General features: G+C 43.1%; 1 long non-coding RNA gene across 2 annotated transcripts in view; it reads left to right on the forward strand.

Moving 5' to 3' along the window:
* Positions 1–1,950: 1,950 nt before the first annotated feature.
* LOC309339968 overlaps positions 1,951–17,397 on the forward strand; it is a 100,333-nt gene continuing 84,886 nt past the window's right edge. For both annotated transcript variants that reach the window (XR_014155711.1, XR_014155712.1), the window contains exon 1: positions 1,951–2,100. This is a non-coding gene — a long non-coding RNA (uncharacterized lncRNA). The remainder of the gene's footprint in view (positions 2,101–17,397) is intronic.

Here is a 17,397-nt window from a genome sequence, read left to right on the forward strand (position 1 = left end):
GGCATGGTTTAGGGTAGGGACCCATGGCCCATGTGTTGTCCTCCAGAGGTTGCTCACCTCCCACCAGCCCCAGCCTGGTACCATGGCCAATGGTCAGGCAGGATGGCAGTTGTAGTCCAAGAGCATCTGGAAGCACCACATTGGCTACCCCTTATTCATGGGGTTTGGGAATTGACTCAGGGAATTGGCTCCTCACAACCACCTCCCACCCTGCACGTGTTTTGTTCAACTTCTTGATTCTATAGACAGACTATTGTTCTGTGCAGGCATCCCCCCCACTTATGCATGTTCCATTGCGTGTGGCCACGTCTATACATGGCACCGGGAATGATTAAATAATTCAATTAATTCAATTCAATAATTCAGTTCAAACCCAGAAATGGCAGGAGAAAGCTGGAGAGCCCTTGTAGCTCATGATGAGACCCTCCCCAGAGCCTGAAGAGGATGTCATTGAGGGTGGAGGAAAGCCCAAAGAGACCGGAGGCGCAGTGGGGCTTTGTTAACACTGCTCAGCCTCCCCGCCTAACAGCTGGTGCATGCAGTGGCGCAGCAGCCGCCAATGCCGCTTTCCCACGCATCCTCCAGCAGCCCCAGAGCTTCAGTTCTCGCTGTGGATATGTTTGGATACTGTACTTTTAAAATGGATTGGAGAGCAACAGAGAGTGCATTTAAAGGGTGTTTAGAGAGTGCTCCCCACTTTATGCAATTTCACTTATATGTGTGGTGGCCTGGGACTTAACCCACGCATACAGTGAGTTGCCTGTGCAATGTATTCTGTTTGCTTCTGGGCTCAATTTGAAATGCTGGTACTTACCTTTGAGATGCATATACCTGAAGGAACTACCATTCCTGACTCTTCCGTTGAGACCCATCTGCAGGTGCCTCCTCCCTCAAAGGTATGCCCTTTAACCACAAATGAGTGGCCATTTTTCTTTTTGCAATGAAACCCTTCCTAAAGGGGCTTGTCAAGCACCAACATTGCAGTTTTTCTGACACCGAGCAATATTATTTTTATTTACCTAGGGATTTTACTAATGCATTCCCCCCCCCCCCGCATATTATGATATAAATCTGGTTGTATATCATCCTGAATTTAACAGGATGCAGGGTGTTCATAATGTTTGTTATGAATAATAAAACAAATCACTTGGTTTAAAACTGCTTTCGTTTCTCTGCAATTTAATCTCCTTTCTCTCTCTCTCTCTCTCTCTCTCTGGGCTTTAGAATTGAAAATCACACCCACAATGCACTGGAATGGCATCTTGGTGATAGTTAGGCAGGTTTAAGCCTTGGCACATCTCCCACTATAAATTAATCAGGGAGCAGGAAACCAGGTGTCCATAGTTCTAAAAAGCATTGGCGTAGACACAACAATGGGGTAAAACAAGTGGGGGGGGGGGAGAAATTACGCACCCAACACATTTACATTTACTTATTCTAAAATTGTCTCCATCATGTAGCATCACTAATCCGTTTCAAAGGCGCAGCTTTTCAGACCTACAGAAGTCATGGAATTTCTTGGCACTGCATTAGCAATGTCACCCTTCCATATCGTGTAAAGAACAATCTTTGCTTTGGCACAGTTTCTTGTTCTATACTAAATCTATCTCTCATACCAAAGAAGTTCAACTATAAAACCATTCCACATAGAAACCAATCCTCTTAAGTGTGATTTTGAGCTATCAGCTCTTGCTTGAGATATCGGAAATCCACTGATTCAAAACTGCCTCTTCTAAGGCTTTTGAAAACTCTTTACCCATTTATGAAGTTGGCTAAGATTATGCATTTGGTTGCCTAAACAGCAGGATTGCTTAGTATTGCTGTAGCAATAACCTGCAGTTACTCTGTGCTTGCTACCCTGTGCAGAAAGGTGCAAGCAAGGTGCTTATGGCAAACTGTTGGAAAATTGCAAAGTTTCTGCCCTTGGCTACAAACTCACACACAGTCTTTTAATCGAGGGACTGTTTTGGTCTTTCAGTAATTAGGGATGTGGATGCTAGAAGTTGCTCGGAAGGTTGCAATCACTTCTAGATCTATTGGTCTTACCTCTGTTTTCAAGCAACAGAGAAGAGCAGTTTTGAAGCACTGCAGCAAGTTGAGGTCAGCGCTGTCATGCATTATATTAAATATACATTCCAGAATCATTACAACCTTTTATAGTACCAGAAAATGCTCAGATAATCTGTTCTTAAAGATCCACACATCTAGCTGGGAATTTTACTTTATGTATTCTGGTTAGTTATGAGGAGTGAGATATCACTGGGATATTCTCTTAAAGAAATGCTTTTTAATGCTGGAAACTTATTAAATGTTTGAGGATATTATTGAACACCCAAGTCCATTCTTGTAGTTGCATGTTGGAGTTTATGCTTAATAGAACTTTTTCTATAGTCCCATTTTAACTGTTTCTATAATCCAATTTTATCTTGCATATGGACAACGTTCAAACGAGTTTAATTTCAAAAAGGGTTATGTAGATGTTAGTATAGTAATCAATCTTTTTGGGTTGAGTTTCATTATAAGAGCTTCAAATGCAGTCAGTTTATGCTGCTTACCATATTTATCTACTATATTCTCTGCCACATGTCTAAGTTGAAAAAGCGTGTTCTCCAATAAATGAGAGCACGTGTTGCGGTCTGGGCCGCCGGGTCAGCCCTATTTGTTGCCAGGCAGGTTAATGGTTGTTGCCTGGTACTTTGATTGGATAACCGGGTTGCTGGGGCAAATTGTATGTTGCAAATTGGGTGGGTGGGACCATAGTCTTTAAATATTGGGGCACTCTGGTTTCTCTTTCTCTTTGCAGAGTGCATCGGATCGCCCGCCCGCCTGCCCTCTTTTCCGGTTGACCTTGCTTTGCCTGTCATGGGATCATCTGCCTTGGAGCAGGGGCCTAGTAGGATTTTTGCCATTTGGTGATTGGCTGTGCCATTTGGTTTTTGCCTACTACTCAGCAATTCGTCACAACTTGTAAGGTTGCGGTTAGGCATTGGTTATAATATGCTGGTGGTGGAGGGGTCAGGCTAGGCTGTGCCTGCCCCTCCTATTGCGCTGAAGGGAATTCCGTTAAAGGAATCCTGGGGCTTGCCACGATTTTGTCCAAGCCCTGTCATGGGATCAGGGCCGCCCAATCCCTGTCATGGGAATCCCTGTCATGGGACCAGGGCCGGCAAGCTTTCGGGGAGCTGCTGGGGTGAGCGGCGTGGGTCCGATGCTTAGCTCAAATGACCCCCAAGTTTGACTTTCCCTTCTACCGATCGGACCTTGGGATGTCAGTTCTGTCCCAGGTGGGGGGACAGATAGTCATAACCAATGTCTAAACAACCACTCACTGATTTTGTATTTTAATAAAGTTGTGGCCAAAATAGTGCCCAAAAACCAAAACTAAAATTACGTGTTATGTGTGAAATTATTTGAGGGGTGGCCTGGGGACCTACACACGCAAAGCTGAAATAATGGGAGAGTGCTTGGTGTTGAGAGATCATATTTTCATCTTAAATCCAAGCACATACACACAATATATTTATCCATATTGAAGTATTGATTGTCCTATATAGTTCTTTATCCACCAATTCATCCTGTAGAATTGATGCCAGTGGTGAGAAGACAGAGGCTAAATAAATAGGGAGCTTAATCCAAACTTTAATTGTTGCTTTGTTAGAAAGTATAAATTTTTAGTTTGAGATGTTTTTGTTGTGGCTTATATCGAAGTGTATTCCACAGAGATTTTCTATAAAGAATTCTTCTACTTATATAGGAGACATATAACATCCACTTAATTAGAGCTAGTTTAGATGCTTGATGATAGCAAATAGTACAGGCACCTCAAGGCTGCCTTTGTTAATTTTTTGGTAGAGATTTTCATTAGCTGTTCTTGAAGGTCTGCTTCTTCAGATAAATTTCATTACTTTCTGTTGCCAAAGTGCTAGGTTTTTTTAAAATAACAATTTCCAGCAAAAACGAACAGAAATATCAATTTTGCTAAGTAACCAGGTTTATGATAGCTATCCTCCCCAGCCATGACACTGGATATTTTCCCCAGTTATTTTAGTCCTTCTATATTTGTGTATAAAATAAATTGCAGTTGTATTCCTTCATTAGTTCAAAATTTGAGTGAACCCAAATCCCCAGATATCAGAGCGGACTTCCAATTTAGTTTAGTAGTTTCTAGAAGCTTATTTTGTTGTTCACTTGAGATGTTTACTCCAAAAAAACCAGATTTTAGAATATTTACGTTATAGCCCAAGGCTTTCCTATATACAGCTGGAGGGCATCCCCCCCCCCAACATTCTGGCTGGGATAGATATAATATTATGTCATCAGCATACAAAGATATTTTTACCTCTTAAGTTCTGGATCTAATCCTTTAATCTTCTTATTTTCTTGTATGTGAATTGCCAAGAGTTCAAGAAATACAGTTAAGAGTAAAGGGGATAATGGACACCCCAAACGTGTTCCTTGGTAGATAGGTGGCATTTTTGGCATAGGATTATTTATGTAGATTTTTTATTTTAAGCATTGATACAGAAAATTTGCCTATGTCTTGAAAAGGCTACCTAAGTTCAGCTCTTGTGTGGCCCTGGTAAGAAAGCTCCACTGTAATTGATCAAAAGGCTTTTCCATGTCAAATAAGAAAAGAAAAGTGGTTGTTGATTTTGTTCTTTACTCATTTCTATGCAATTGATCAGTCTTTTTACATTTCTTAGAAGCGTTTGTGATTTTTTTTCATAAAGCCTTTTGGAACTTAGTGTGTGTGTATAGCATAATTTTATTCAGTCTTTTAGCAAGAATAGCTATAAAATAATCTCTGCATCTTGGTACAGTTGTGAGATTGGTCAGTAGGATGTCGTGGGCCTTATTTGGTTTTCATATAAGCTTTATGGTTGCCTCTCACCATGTTTCAGGAAGCCATTTTAAACACAGTTAATTGCTTATCATTGTTATATAATGTGGTGTTACAATTTTAGAGTAGCTTTTAAATGTTTTCAATCACTTGGTTTTAACTGTTTTGTTGATAATTTTACTGTTTCTTACAAACTGCTTAGAGCTTTTATGACAAAGCCTTATTATCCATCTTAAATATGGTGGTGGGAACGTGAGAGAGGTTTCTTGGAGACGGAATGGCTTCCTAGTTGTCCTTGTTCCTTCTAGCCTTTTGAAAGATGTGGTTTTTCCAGCATTCATTGCTGGCATAACTTTAGTTTTTTTATACCCTTGATCTTTAACTCAGTTGTCTATATCACTAAAGCAGGACTCTTGTGGCATCCTGCCCTACCATATTTTTGCAGGTCCCCTGAGCACACAGGTAGTTTGTTCGTGTATAAATACCATAGATCATGTCCCCCACCTCACCCTATAAAAAATGTTTGTATGTAGGACTGTTCCATATTGTTGTGCTGTGGTTGTGCTCTGTCTTTATATAACCTCTAGTTGGCTGTGTATTCTTACTTTATTATTATTTTTACTATGGATGGCATTACCTGCTTTAAGAGATCATAGATCAAAGGCAAGGTTAAAATGTTTTAATTAATTAGTAAATTCTGGTAGTTCTTTTATAGCGGACATCTGGCATATGGTTACCCGATTTTTTTCAATGAATCCGGGGACACATTTTTCTTTTTCTTTTTTGGAAGTTGAGAAGCAGCAGGGAGTCAGTAGTGGGGATGATGAGGCAAAAGACCCTGGGCTCAAGCACCCATGCATGTTGTATAAAGGTGCAAAGCCCTTCTTTTGCATCCTGTGAAACATCAATGCGCAGAGTTCTCTAAAAAACTGGACAACGCCCACCCACCCAAGACTCCTGAGCCTCCCCCGATCTGTCAAAACAAAGGGGGCAGGAGATCTCTACTGCCGGACGTCCCCAGTTCCCCTTTGGCAGTGGTGGCAGCAGCGAGCAGCAAGCAGCTTCTGAAGCCAGCCAGAGCCAACTGCGCTACCAGGCTGACTGGTATTCCCGGGGACAGATTTGCAAATCTGGGAACTGTCCCCGGGAACCAGGGACATCTGGTAACCCTAAACTGGCGGGAATGTATACTTGTTTGTTTTATATCCCACTCTTCATCTATAATAACCACATCATAGTTTTACAACACACAATCCCACAAAATATGATATCCACTAAAATGCAGCAATGAAAATTCTAAAACCATCCTTAAAACAACAAACTTCAAAACTCTGGTATCTATATATGGCCCACAATTTTTATTATCTCTGAAAAGCTTGATTAAATAAAAACACCTTAAGTTGACATTGGAAGATTACCAATGAGAGGGACAGCCAAACTTCCAAAATGAGGAGCATGTGTGCTATGAATCTACAGTGTATCTATCTGTTTTAAGCTGAACTGGGGCTCTATAGTGTACAGTTCTGCAAAGCTTTCAGCTTTGAAGAAACAGGGCCCTATTTGTCCACAGGGGACCTAATGATTTACTAGAATATATTTCACATCTCCTGTGCTCAGCCTTTATTCAGAATTATTTGAACCACTGCTGCGCCTGTGTCATGCACAACTGTCTCTGCTGCACGCTGCTAAACCATTCTTGGTACTGATGGCCCCTCCAGGGATAGTCTCTTCACTCTACTGATTCCATTCTTGCATTTAGGTTTAAATAGTTACTGCAACAACTGAAATTGCACTCATTTACAATTATTCAGACTTACTTGCTTGCTCAGCTTCTGTGAGTTAGGGTTACATCTCGACGGTATCAGCAACTGTATCTCTGAAACATTTTTCAATGCATATCGATTATCTTGTGATTTTTACAGATACATCTAAATCCCAGGGAGCAACATTCATCCACAATGGACTGGAAAGTAGTAAGAAAGATGCCAATTGGATCATCTGTAATTAATGCTGAACTTTTTTCATCCTTTGGGGAAAACTCTGATTTGTGTTGAATTCCTGAGGTAAGGCAAATCTGGACTTTATCTTGACTCCCTTAGCTAATTCTTCTTTTTCTGCTTCATCTCCTGATTGTTACTTCCTATCACTGTCTGTCATTGGAGGCTTGTAATGTTGTTGTTTATTGGATGCCTGCAGACATGAAAGGCAACAAGCTGGCTAACCAGACTGCCAGAACGTTGACCCAACTTGCCATCCAACATGTAAGGTGTCCCAGGTGGAAGAGCTGTCCCCTGGTGACAAATACAGCCCCCCCCCCCCGCTTCTGATTGTCATACAAGAACTGAATGCTTCTGAATGGCAAAGTGTACAATAACCTTTTGCCAGACACAGAACTAAGTGAATGATCAGTCTCTAGACTAGAACCAGAGCAATTCAGATATGTATGTGATGGACAGCTGAACTAGACCAGTCTGCTGATGCAGTGCCTCAGAACCTCTCTTGGATTGGCCACCAAGACTGCCAGCCAGATGATGGGGGTGGAGCCTGAACTTTGGGAGGGGAAATAAAAGGAGGCATTTCTGAGATAGTTGAGAGATAGTTTGTGGGGGAGACTTAGAGAGTTGGTCTTGGTCTTTCTCTCTGTGTGACATCCGCTCTGAGGGAAAGGAGTCTCCTGAGCTTAGACTGGAAGACAGAGTGTCTTGGGAGAGTATTCAGACAGGAATGAACTGGAGGGCTGAGTTTGAGCAGGAGAATTAGAAGTTGTGAGGATCCAGTCGGGAGGAGAGAGATCTTCTAGGTAGAGAAGACTCCCAAGCCTGTGAAGAGGGGTGAGGTGATTCCCTGGGTCTGTTGCACTGCCAGAAGTACCTCAGGGGTGTCATTGACAGAAGGTTGGGGATCTGACAGAAAGTTCCACCTTGCTTAAGGACCAAAGTATTAAGCTGTAACACCTATGCAAAAACTAAGCTAAGGAGCTGAAGTGAAATAACTGGAAATAAGCTGAGCATTGACCATCTAGGCTAGAAACCTGTAACATGTAACTGAAGCATAAGAACTGAATTAAGCAACAGAAAGGTGCATCTAGAAGCCTTGTCTAGAAGCCTGTAACACCCACTAGATTTAGTGTAATATTAATAAGTTAACTGTTTCCTGAAAGAACATTGTCTCCTGACACATCCTTTGTTTTATCAACTTTGTTCTGTAAATTTGTTCTTTTATTTGTTCAGCTTCTGCCTGAGTCTCCAAAGATCTAAGTTTACCCCAACAAAAGAAAACCCCATAAGATAACCCATGGTGGTTATGTACAGTGCATACATAGGTGGTATCTGCCACAACTGGTGACAGAGGGGTAGGATCTGCTACAGTCTGCTCCAAGGCGGTAGAGGAAAAGGAATGAGAAGGCTAGGAAGATGGGTAGAGGAAACAGGTGGAGAAATTGCACATGTAGCAGAACTAAATATTTTGAAGTGTGGATGTGTAAAATAAAAACAAAAGGGAAAAGGGTTCCAGCACTGCATACCCCCTGACCTGCATACCTGGGGAAAAAGCCCTGGAGCTCAGGATTCCTCCACAGGGACACAGTAGCATACATGGTTGAACTCAGGTTTGATCCCACCCTGTTCTGAGTCCAACACTTTATTTCTCTTTCTACAAGTCTAACCTTATAATTGCAGGGGAGAACAGTGTTTTTATGTAGACCTTTTTCTATGGCTAGTGGCTGATGCAAATAAAGATTCTTCTGATCTGTTCTATTGTAGGGGAGGGAAAGCTGTAACCCTCCAGATGCTGCTGAACTCCACCCCCCCCCCCCGCCAGCCTGGCCAGGGATCAGGGGTGGTGGGAGCTGCAGTCCAGCAACATTTGGAGGGTTACAATTCCCCACATCTGCTATATTAGGTCATTTTTACACATCAAAAACCCTGGAATTCTATTCCCAATTTATGATTTGTTCTTAACCTTCAGTGCCAGGGAATGCATGATTAATCTAAAGGCCATTGAAATTCCTTTGGGGTGGGGTGGGGGGGAAATGAGACAAGAAAGATGTTGGCTGCATCTCAAAGCTGCCATTTACATGTCACGTCACACAATGAGATCTTGCAGTATACTTTAAAGATTGGAGATGCAGGTGGTGCTATGGTCTAAACCACTGAGCCTCTTGGGCTTGCTGATAGGAAGGTTGGCAGTTCAAATTCGTGCTATAGGGTGAGCTCCTGTTGCTCTGTCCCAGCTCTTGCCAACCTAGCAGTTTGAAAGCATGCCAGTGCAAGTAGATAAATAGGTACAGCTGTGGCGGGAAGGTAAACAGCATTTCCGTGTGCTCTGGCTTCTGTCATGGTGTTCTGTTGCACCAGAAGCGGTTTAGTCCTGCTGGCCAAATGACCCAAAAAGCTGTCTGTGGACAAACACTGGCTCCCTTGGCCTGAAAGTGAGATAAGCGCTGCAACCCCATAGCAAAATTCAACTAGACTTAACTGTCCAGGGATCCTTTACCTAACAGCATAAAGAAAATTGATATGCTGAGTGAGGAAAAGAGCAGTCAACTATTTCTTTTGTCCTCACTTCGACCACACTGACATTCTTTGCATCTATTAAGGCGTGCCAGAGTACTGCCATTGCCAGCACCACTGAGCCTCTTGTTTGTAGCAAAATAAAATCAACCAAGTCTTTCATAAATATGTGAAGGAGAGACAACATGTCTTAAAAGATAAAATACGAAAAAGTCAGTATCAAGGGGAAAAACTATCCAAAGCTCTAGAGACTCTGGGCAGCTAGTCTTGGTGAGACTTTGTTCAGTCAAGGAGCTAATCCATGTTCACATTTTGACCAAGATGTTGACCATGGCTCAGTTCATAGGAAGAAAAAAGATCATTTACTTTTTATTTTCAAACCTGTATATCTGGCTCAAAAAATAACTGCTTTTAAAGAGACGACTTTCTTCTTGTCTGAGTAAATTTTGTTCCAATTTTGTTTTGGCCACAAGTCAAAGATAACAGCTGTACACTTGTGGGTTCACTGAACTTTACGTGATTGCTGGCTGCATTTGCCGACTAGAGGGAATAACCAATAATTAGAACATTTCAGGTCATCTTCTGAAGAACAGTTTTCTCATGTCATGTGATAACCCCCTGCTGTCTTCCCTTGATTTCCCCAATTGTGGAGCTGGCAGTCATGGAGAATGGAATTTTTCAAGACTGCTGTGTTGTGAGATTAGTGAAAATAGAAAAATTGCCACTCCTTCCAGTTTTGATGTTGGTTGTGCTTAAAGTTTTTCATTTTCATTTGATTTGTTACAAAATGTCTCTAGCAGAATCACTCGCAATGTTTCCAATAACAGAGAACTCCCAGAATTTCCGTATCTGACTTTTGGCTCAAGTTTTGGAAATCCTTGTGTTTCTTTCTTCCAATTGAATAAGATTAGCCTAAATGCTGCCTTGTTCCTATAGGATCATTTTTATTTGCCTTCCAGGTGATAAAGTTGATGACCAAAGAAAAGTTGGTTAACTGAATACAAACAACAAGACGAGGTACTGTTGTTGTTGTTGTTGTTGTTGTTGTTGTTGTTGTTGTTGTTGTTGCTGTTGTTATATTTATTTATACCCCACCCTTTCCCCTGACTTAAGTAGGTCAACAGATAAAATGTGAACAACTAAAACAACTAAACCTTAATAGAATTCTATCTATCATCATCATCTATCCATCTATCTAGTGTTATAGATTTGGGAGGGGGACCCCCTAAACCCTAGAAATTAATAAGTGATAAGATTTTGATTATCTGCAATGTGAAGGGAGAAATACAAGCTGCAGAGGAATTCTTGAGCTGGCCTAAGCTAAATGACCTGGTCATTTTGGCTAGCGCCATTAAGAAACAATACAGGGCCATTGAGGGCCATTGGCAAGGCAAGAGAACTGTCCTTTCCCCTTGCCCTGAGGAGCGAACAGAGACAAGGGATTTGGAAGGTTCCCAGGGTAACTGAATGTGAGATGATAGGAAGAGAGTCCTGAGCCAGGGTTGCTGGGAAAAAGAAGGAAGAAAGACTGGGCTCCATTTTGGGCAGGCTGGCTGCACTGCTGTGCGGCACAAGCTCTTCTTGAAATGACCATGCTGTAAGGACTGGACTCACTCCATGCAGACTGAATGTGTAAATAGGTGAATAAATCATATTTCTTAAAGCTACGACAGTCTCCGCCATGTCTCAATTCACCAAAGGACCACAGACCTGGGTGCGTGCCAAGAGAGTGGGAAGCACCCAGGTCTTGTAACACTATCTATCCAGCTCCCTCCCTAGCATCTATCTATCTAAAACATCTATTAAAAACATACAGATAATTACAATAAAAACAGTATGGAATCAGTCCTTTCATTAAAAGTCAGTTCCCAAAAGCCTGTAGGAACAAGAGGGTCTTTACCTGCTGGAGGAAGGACAACAAGGAGGGAGCCAGGCTGGCTTCCCTAGGGAGGGAGTTCAAAAGTCTGGGAGCAGCCACCTAGAAGGAAACATTTCTTTTCCTAAACATTAGAGCTTGCTGTCACTTTGCTCCATCTCCCTGCCCAAAAGGTCAGACTAGGTGAAATTACTAGATGGGAAAATGTGAACACTATCAAAATAAGGTAACCAATCTTTAAAACTAGCCTGCCATATTCTACTCTTGTCTATATTATATCTATTTAAAAGGCAGACAACTGGATGACCTGTGTGTCTCTTGGAGGCAAATGCATAGTCAGGCACACAACAGCATGGGGAGAACTACAGCTTCTCCACCCCTGATTTCAGTTTTATGAATCTAGAAGTATTAATAGTAACTGGGTGCTGGGTTTGATCACGTTTGGGGGAGAAATGAGTTCAACCCTTCTTCCTGCTTTGCCATGGTTCTGAGAAACCTCAACCCGCACCCCACAAGCTGGGAGGGATGCTCCCTCCGCCCCCTCAAACACAATAGAACAATGTTGAGAGGTGGGCAGGGGAAGAACTAGGCAGCCCCATTCCCACCCTGTGTTTTCATTCCAAACCACCCACTTCCAGTACCGTTTTGCAGCAAGGAAATAGGTGCCTGGGCTATTCTTACATACCATATGATGTAAGAAGTATATAGGAACTATCATCTATCATCCAAAAAAGGGACAGGTGTCCCTCTCCCCTTTTCACTAGAAGTCCCACTTCCCTTTAAGATTCATTTAGGATTCTGCATGAAATAGCTATTTTGAGGTGCTGCCCTTAAACATTGTATTTTGGGTGTGTTGTGAGTCTTTATGCATTTGTATTTTTGTATCTAACCCCAGGGAATAGGTTTCACATTCCCCAACCCTTCACGCAGCCCCAAATTTCTTAGGGACCCCAATGATGAGAAAGATTGTTTGGGGGCTATCATGTAACATCTCTGGGTGACTGCAAATAAAACGTTTCAAGTGCAATATACAATGTGACACTAGATGCCGATGGTGAGCCTTATGGAAAATTCAATGTACAGTGGTACCTCGGGATGCAAACGGGATCCATTCTGGAGCCCCGTTTGCATCCTGAAGCGAACGCAACCCGCGTCTGCGTGTGCGCAGGTCGCGTTTTGCCACTTCCATGCATTATGTCATTTTGACCGTCTGCGCATGTGCGTGCGGCAAAACCTGGAAGTAAAGCACTCCATTACTTTACTTGAAAATACTTAACTTGAAGCACATTTATCCCAAGGTATGACTGTATTTTTAAAAACGCTTTTCAAAAAAAGCATTTTCAAACCTTTTTTTTATATGTGTGTAGATTCCACCTCAGTGCCCCCAAGATGAAGGAGCAGTTTTCAGGTTCCCCAGCCCCCCCCCATTTGTCTCTCTGCCCTGGGGTGATGACAAAAAATACTGTTTGGAACTGTAAACCAAGCCTTCATCAAGATCCTGGCTACTACTAGCCATGTTGGCAATGTTCTGCCGCCATTGCCAGAGCCAGTAAGCTCTGAATACCCACTGCTGTGTGAAGGCAGTGCTGTCGTGCTCAGGTCCAGCTTGTTGGTTTCATTTAGCTTCTGGTTGTCCTCTGTGGATGGCAGACTAAGTGCTGGAGGGGCTCCTTTGGTCTGATCCAGGAGGCTCTCCTTATGCGCGTAGGAGGGGTGATTCAGAGTTCTAGTGCAAAGCAAAATTTCTCATCCAGCATCATCTGGGAATGCAACTATCGCATGCAGTTGCCCTATTAATATCTGACATTTGACGGGGGGAGGGGAGAAATTTAGTATCAGGGTTCAGTAAAATGCAGAGTTAAGACACCGTGTAACATGAAATACTAAAATTAGATATGCATGAGTTAAAATTCATGTGATTTCAGAGGAAGGGAAAAATCACAATGAAAATGCATCCTTCTCTGAACCATGATTTGATTAAATCACTGCTGAACCTTAAATGTACTGTCCAATTAGCAAATGGCATATGAAACTGCTCCCCCTCCCCGCCCCGCTGAACAAAAGTGGTAGTTTTTGTGCTTATCTCCCGAAGTCTGAGAAATAGATGTCGGCCTCCACTTGAAGATAGTTGTTTATGCCAGAGTCCAGAAGGGGAGCTCACCCAGCAGACTCTGTGGAGGGAGTGATTTATGGAAACTAATTTTATATCCTGAGACAAGACTAAAAAGTTCAATCTATGTAATTAAATTTTATACTGAGATTATGAGGGAAGTGAGACAACAGCAGGACAATTTCAGTACAGAATGTTGGCATTTGCGAGTGTTGTAAGCATGCGAACGCTGCAGTGAAACCCTGAAGAAAAACCCATTAAAAGATAAAAGGTCTGACAATGTGCAAAAATTGTGCATGCGAGGTCATTTCCAAGGATTTGGCCAACCACATATACAGTAGTCTCTCTTTTATGTCAGTTGCACATACAGTTGTGTTATTGGGAGGGGAAGGCGGGGCATTCTGGCCTCCCAGAATGACAGCTGGCACTACCTGCTAGGGGAGTCTTGCTTTTTCTACCCTTACTAGTGAGGAGTCCAGCAATGGGCTGGGAGTGGGTGATCTCCTTTTTTGGGGGGTGCTTGTCTCATTCTGTTGCTGCCCACGATTATGCCACGTTGATAGATATGGCTTTGCCCAAAGCATCATGGGAACTGTGGTTTGTTTGTTGGTGAGAGTTGTTAGGAGATCCCTATTCCTTTAACAGAGCTATAATTCTCAGAGGGGTTTAACAACCCCCCTGGGAATTGTAGCTCTGTGAGGGAAATAGGGGGACCTCAAGCAGGAGCAAAACTAGGCTTTATTTTACCCGGGTCAAAGACACAGTTTGGTACACACACACACACACACACACTCACACACCATGCCCATTTGTGTACACACACAGACTGGGAGCCTGAATGACGTCCCTCTGGAGGCTTCACCCGGGGCATAAAATCTGGCTAGCCCCCCTGCCCCCCCTAGCTCCAGCTCTGCCTGAAGCCTCAGTAATTTTCAGCACTCTTCACAAACTGCAGTTGCCAGGATTATCTGTGGAAAGGCGTGGCTGTTAATGTGGTATAATAGTGCTTTAAGTGCAGATGAATGAATGAACTATGATTGAAAAGCTAAGAAAAATGGGTTTATTGCATCTTTAGTTTACCCTTCCTGCAAGGAGGTCAGAGCAGTGTTAATGGGGCTTCCCTCTTCATGCCACCCTGGCAGCAAGCTTGTGAGATAGGATAGGTCAAAAGAGAGACTTGCTACCCGGTGAGCTTTCTGACGGAGCAGAGACTTCAGCCCAGAGTTTCCTACTCTAAAACTCCCTCCCCTTTACACTTAACTCTCTCAAGGAATGAACTGACAGTGTGGAGGAAAATATTTCCATCTCTGTGCTAGGGAAATTGATGGTTCACAAAAAGTTAGCGATGGCAATGCTTTCCAGTCCTGTAATTCCGCTTGGAAGTCATATACGTATTCCATGCCTGTGCCCAGTCCAATCAAACTCTTTTCCCCACATGGTCTGGGGATTGGCAAGGGTCACTCCTCCCTTTGATTCCATTCAGATATAATTTGGTGTGCTTTGTAATCAAAATCTTTTAAATCTGTCCTGGATGCTTTAGCTGGGAGTCCTGCATTGCAGGGGGTTGGACTAGATGACCCTTGGGTCCCTTCCAACTCTAAGATTCTTTGATTCTATGAAACTCAAAGCAAGCACTGCAGTTTGAACTGGGTAGCTGCTTCTTTCTAGGCACAGGGCTATTCCTGTGTGGGCAAACCCTTGCTCACCTCCAGTTTGGAACTCTTTGTACCAATGGTGCTTTAGGGATGTGGGTGGCATTGTGCTCTAAACCACAGAGCCTAGGGCTTGCCGATCAGAAGGTCAGCGGTTCGAATCCCCGCAACGGGGTGAGCTCCAGTTGTTTGGTCCCTGCTCCTGCCCACCTAGCAGTTTTAATGCCGTCAAGTGCAAGTAGATAAATAGGTACTGCTGTGGCAGGAAGGTAAATGGCGTTTCTGTGCACTGCTCTGGTTCACTAGAAGTAGCTTAGTCATGCTGGCCCCATGACCCAGAAGCTGTCTGCAGACAAACGCCAGCTTCCTTGGCCTATAGAGCGAGATGAGCACCACAACCCCAGAGCCGTCTGCGACTGGACTTAACGGTCAGGGGTCCCTTTACCTTTACATGGTGCTTTATAGTGCTTGGGGGCTGAAGGAAAAATGGGAGAAGTAAAGGTAGCAAAAGATAAATGAGAGCAAATCAAGTTGCATGTACACAGGCTTCAGTATTCTTGGGACTGAGTTTTGGTTTTTCAGAATATGTGAATTTGGGGTATAAAGGGGGGAGGGAAATAAAGTAGTATACAGTGGTACCTCAGGTTACAGATGCTTCAGATTACAGGCGCTTCAGGTTACAGACTCCGCTAACCCAGAAATATTACCTCAGGTTAAGAACTTTGCTTCAGGATGAGAACAGAAATTGTGCTCCGGCGGCGCAGCGGCAGCGGGAGGCCCCATTAGCTAAAGTGGTGCTTCAGGTTAAGAACAGTTTCAGGTTAAGAACGGACCTCCGGAATGAATTAAGTTCTTAACTCGAGGTACCACAGTATCAGTAATAATCTAGACAATACCAACAGGAAAGAAAAGTGGGAGGCATCTAAGGAAACAGGTGTGTCTGCATGAGGAGCTTACAGATGAGCTGAGAGTTACGAAGGGTATATATACGAAATGGAAGAAAGAGGAAATCACAAAGGAGGAGTATACACAAGTAGTCAACAGTTGCAGGGGGAAAGTCAGGCTGGCTAAAGCTCAGAATGAGCTCAGGTTTGCAAGAGAGGTTAAAAATAATTTAAAAGGTTTCTTCAGCTATGTCTGAAGAGGAAGAACAAGCAAGTGGTAGGTCCTCTGTGTGGGGAACAGAGAGAAATGCTATTGGGTGACAGGGAAAAAGTGGAACTCCTCAACATCTACTTTGTCTCTGTCTTCACCCAAAGGAAAAGTGATTCCCAACCTGGTGATAACAGAATAAATGATGTAAGGAGGGAGCTGCAGCCCAAGATAGGAAAAGAGATGGTAAGGGAACACAGGGCTACTTTAAATGAATTCAAATCTCCAGGACCTGGTGAGCTATATCCATGGCTTGTGGATGTAATTTCAGAGCCTTGTCTATTATCTTTGAGAATTCTTTGAGAACAGGTGAGGTCCCTACAGACTGGAGACAGACAAATGTCCCCATATTTAAAAAGGGGGGAAAGGAAGACCCAGACCAACCAGTGGGCTTGACATTGATACCAGGGAAGTTCCTGGAACAGATCATTCAGCAGTCGGCCTGTGAGCATTTAGAAAAGGAGGCTGTGATTACTAAGACCCAGCATGGGTTTCTCAAAACTAAGTCATGCCAGACCAATCTCATTTCTTTTTTTGATGGAATTACAAACTTGGTGGATCACAGAAATTCTGTGGACATAGTATATCTTGATTTCAGTAAGGCTTTTGACAAAGTCCCCCATATTCTTGCGAGGAAGCTGGTAAAATGTGGGTTGAATGAGGTAACTGTTCGGTGGATTTGTAGCTGGTTGACTGACCAAACCCAAAGAGTACTCATTAATGGTTCCTTGTCCTCCTGGAAAAAAGTTACAAGTGGTGTGCCACGGGGTTCTGTCCTGGTCTGCTGCTGTTTGGCATCTTTATGTCTTGGATAAGGAATTGAGAGGGTGCTCATCAAATTTGCAGATGACACCAAATTGGGAAGGGTAGCTAATGTTGCAGAAGACAGAATCAGAATTCAAAATGACCTTAACAGATTGGAGAACTGGGCACAAGCTAACAAAATGAATTTCAATAGGGACAAATGTATCTACGCCTACACAGGAAGAACCAGATGCACAAATATAGAATGGGGAACACCTGGCTTACTAGCAGTACATGTGAAAAGCTTAACATGAGTCAACAGTGTGATGATGCAGCAGCAAAAAAACTTATGCTATTCTAAGCTGCATCAACAGAAGTGTAGTGTATAGATCCGGGACGTGGGTGGCGCTGTGGGTTAAACCACCGAGCCTCTTGGGCTTGCCGATCATAAGGTTGGCGGTTCGAATCCCCGCAGCGGGTTGAGCTCCCATTGCTCAGTCTCTGCTCCTGCC

This window comes from Podarcis erhardii, assembly GCF_964252035.2.
Source record: "Podarcis erhardii genome assembly, chromosome: 4".
In the NCBI taxonomy this organism is placed as follows: domain Eukaryota; kingdom Metazoa; phylum Chordata; class Lepidosauria; order Squamata; family Lacertidae; genus Podarcis; species Podarcis erhardii.